The sequence below is a fragment of the Trachurus japonicus genome, chromosome 14, assembly GCF_045865225.1.
Source record: "Trachurus japonicus isolate A0001 chromosome 14, Traja_1.0".
NCBI classification, from domain to species: Eukaryota; Metazoa; Chordata; class Actinopteri; order Carangiformes; family Carangidae; genus Trachurus; species Trachurus japonicus.
This window is the reverse complement of record NC_140920.1, coordinates 9,752,188-9,756,777: the sequence shown is the minus strand read 5'-3', so window position 1 is coordinate 9,756,777 and position 4,590 is coordinate 9,752,188.

The window sequence follows — 4,590 nt, the reverse complement described above, 5'->3', positions numbered from 1 at the left end:
TTAAAGTGAAGTGTTGACTTTTTTTTTTGACTTTTTTTTTTTTTTTTGAATGTATGGAGAGATTATGCAACAGTCCGGTGCTTCTTCTTTTTACGTTTTCGTGCCTTTCCCAGTCTGGTGACTAACCAGTGATCAGTCAGTTCTGGTCAGTCCAGGGTTTGATCCTGCAGGACCAGTTCTGGTTTTAATGGCTCAAGGAAACAAGGAACAAAAAATGAACAGTGGGGTTTAGATTTTTACCGGATGAAGGTAGAAATTGAAAATCACATCAGTTCTCTCGTGAAAACAGAAAAAAAGAGGTGAATATTTAAAGTTGGTAGATTATATCAATGACGTAGTAGCCGGTGCCCTTGACAATTTTGGCGACTAATTGACAATAATGGAAAAAAAAAAAAAAACGTTTCCACGAGTACAAACCGCTCGTTCTGCATTTTGTGCACGTGATCACTAGATGGAGCCAGAGAGCTGTGCAGCCTGATACACCTATACTGCTCAATGTCTACCCCCCCCCCTTTTTTTAATCATCAGGCCTGAGCAATAAAAAAAAAATGCAAATGGAGGTTTTAAATTACAACACAGATTTTAATTTACAAATGATTTTAAAAGTGCAAAAATGAAAAATCTCCAAAGTCCTATCCATTACAATATAATCATATAGATCACTACAGCAGTGATTGCACCTGTAGAGTAGGTAATCTATAGGCCTATTAATTACCTGATGATTAATATGATATAACAGGCCACTAAGCATTGTAATATATTCAAGTAGACAATATAGTGTTGTTTGTATTATGTATGCAGTATACTACACACAATACACAACTTCACAATACTGTGAATGTGTGATATGATGAGACATGAAAATAAAGCATATAACAAAGTATTAAAAATACAATATCAACAGGTTAGTCATATATATATAATAAGAGACACTGTGCAGTAACTGACTGGCTGTGTAACAAATTTAATCCAGTTTATTTTGTAACGTCTCTGAGCTAAATGTGACGGGTCACAAGAAGGAAAAAGAAACAAAGTTATTCTGCAAAAAAAACACAGATTTTTCTTTCTTTTTTCAAGAGACTTTGATAGTTTTGCTCGTCACTCCACACTGACTCAAATGAATTAGTGGCTCAGGAGGTTCAGTGGGTCGTCATCACTGGAGGGTTGGTGGTTCAAAGTCCTGCTCCATCCCAGTCACTGGTGTTGTGTCCTTGGGCAAGATGAATGTTTGCTGCTGGTCGGACGCCATTTGGTGCACACTGGCAGCCATAGCTTACCACCACCAGGTGAGAATGTGGCATGAATGAATAATGGTAAGAGTGGCGCTATATAAATCCAAGTCATTTTTATTATCATTATAAATAGGGAAAATAACTCAGTTGTGGAAAATGTGCCAGATGACGGAGCATCGCAGAAACAAATGGGTTTGATTCTGACATAAGATAAAGACTTTAGGAGCTTCTATATGACAAACTGAATACTCTGTGTTGGTACTTTTTCAGTTCACACATGTACTAAAACTAATGCAATGTAATATAAAGTAATAATACTATAACTGTGTGTCAGATACACAGCAGATACACTCAACTGCTCTTTATATCTATAGGTTTGTTCGTTTCTCAAAAGTCTATAGGGGTGTGTGTGTGTGTGTGTGTGTGTGTGTGTGTGTGTGTGTGTGTGTGTGTGTGTGTGTGTGTGTGTGTGTGTGTGTGCGTGTGTGTGTGTAGCTCAAAGCGTTTCTATGAGCATTCTTTACGTGACTGTGCATGTAAGAGAGGGAAACACACAGCACAAGAAATGTGCAGCAACAGCAGTGACAACATGGTCGACTCTGTGTGTGTGTGTGTGTTCGTTCAGCCTGTTTGAGGTCAGAGGTCAACACACTGTGCTGCACCTCTGTACATTATGTCAATATAACGTTTGTTTGATGATGCAACAAGCAGCACCACGACTTGTCTCAGTTTGAGTTAATGAGAAAATACAAAATAAAGAGGAAGTTGTGTCTGTGGCATCGAACCTGTAACATAAAACTGCTCCTGTCAGATATGTGAGATGAGAATATGTGACATCCCTGTTTTTATTTAAATTTGAACAATGTGAGGTTATAGTAAAAAAAAAAAAAACAGATGTGGCACATGCAGCAAAGTTAAACATCCTCTCTCTGAGTTCACTTTATTCACTCAATCTCCGTCTGTCTTAATGTATTTCACACAAAAACAAATAAAAGAACAGTTAAACATCACACATTAGCAATAAAACAAGTTAAAGCAAATAAGGCTCAATAGATATGTGAACAGCTCTACATCTGAAAATCTAGATGATAAAACTGAAAACAAGCAAATTGTTGAGGTTGTCACTGCTATGTTGAATTTTGTTTTTCATGATGTATTTTTCCATTAATGTAAAAACACGGCTACAGATTGTTTATAGCATTTTACAAATACAATAAAATGAGCTGAACTCTTTATTTAATTGAGTAATTTATTCTTAAACACTGATTACAGCTTGATATTCTGGAGGCTTCAGCACAGCCTGTTTCTGATGCATAGGAAAAGATGATGGTCGATCTTGCATACAAATGTAAAGTGCACATGTTTACACATTTACACAGTACATCACCTCGGAGGAGACTGGAGATGAAGTTCATGTGATGTTTTTAATGCATTGTATATGGCTGGAGGATTATAATAAACTTTGTTAGATGAACATGAATGTGAAGATCATTTCTGGGTGTTTCCTGTGTCTTATAGGTCAAAAGTTGAGACAAAACTTAACTTGTAACTAACCACAGGGAGACTTTTCATTTAGATAAGAACAAATGACTATTATGTTACCTTATTTAATATACATACAGTATGTGTCAGGTTTGAGGGGAAACTGGGCCCAAATGCAGACCAGAACAAACAAATCATGGGAAAAACAAAAAGCAGGAAGTCTAAAGCGACAGAGGACAAACACAGAGGTGAAATACACGAGGAGAAACAACAAGGCCCAGGTGGGAGAATCAACATAGGTGAGACGCGTTAGGTAATCACAAGAGGGCAAGCACAGGAAGACAGGACACAGAACTTCAAAATAAAACAGGAACTAAGGACGAACCATGTTAATCCTGTTAAGTCATGTTGCTGTGGAGACATGTTACAGAGCTGTGTGTCCTACAGGTGGAGCTTATATAGCTAGAGTCGCTCCCCTGGGGTAATTTATGACTTGTTTGATACACCATAAAGCAAGTTGCAACACATAGAGAGAAGAGTTAATTTATTTCCACAGCATCAGCATGTTAAAGCTGTAACAGAATGTTTTTTGTTTTAGGTTCTGGAGAAACCTTTTCATGTGTTGCCAACATAATTAATGGTAAATCCAATATGATTAACTCAGAAACTGATATAATTTTGCTTATATCTTTGCCTATATGGGTTATAAAAACAAACATCCCAACATCAGGAGGTCTCAAATTAACAAACCACACAACAAAGCGATCTAATTTTATTTTATTTTATGTCTCTATTAGATATAAAATGATTATAAAGAAAAAAAAGAAGGAAAAAAAAAGGTCTCCCTGCCCTCACAGACCGCCGGGTCCACAAAGGCCCCCCAGGCCGGGCTGGGTCCTGCTTACAGGGCAGATCTACCATTTAACGGCTTTCAGCTGTGATTTGCTGACCAGCTGCTGACTTGTGTTTTCATCCCGGTGGCCCATTGCCATTTCACTGGTGATTACACTGCTAAAGAGCTCCAGAGAGCCGGACAATGCCTGAGAGCTTTACATGTCACCAGTGTCATCGGCTGCAAAGAGAATAGGAACGACGCCATTGAACCAAATATCTGCCTGTTTACAGTGAGAGGGGGCCACCACCACCACCACCACCACCACGGGCAGGACGGTGTGTGTGTGTGTGTGTGTGTGTCACCTACAGGAGACGGTCACAGTGAAGGCTGACAGACTGTTTCATTTGGCTTCACAGAAACAAACTCTGTTCATGTTTGCAATGAAAGGCCCGACTACGAGTCCAGTAACACACTGACCACATGTGGTTTGTCATCACGTCAAAACCACAACTGCTGCAGACACACATGCACACGCACACTGATAACAACAGGTTATGAATGTGCTGCTTGAGTAAAAAAAAAAGTCACAACACCTAGATTCACATTGTCCACATCACAACTTAATTGATGAAATATTTTAAGAACCAAGGGATGCGCGTGAATGTGGTGACGTGTTATATCAAAATGTAAAAAAAAAAAAGAAAAGAAGAAAAAACAAAAAGATTATGACAAATATTCTTATTCTGCGGGTAATGGGGGCGGGACTAGATAAGCTTTTGCTTCTCCCGCTTTCCCTTTCGGCCATGTGTATTGTATTATTTGAACGAAGATGAAGTGTGATGATGATGATTTAAATTGACATGCCCGAAATAAACAAATTGATTGATTGATTGATTGATTGATTGATTGATTGATTGATTGATTGATTGATTGATTGATTGATTGATTGATTGATTGACGTAGGGACGAGGTCGGGGACTGCTAACTCCATCGGCTGACAAGAAGTTAGCCAAAACGACTGGATCGCTTACTTCTGCTTAA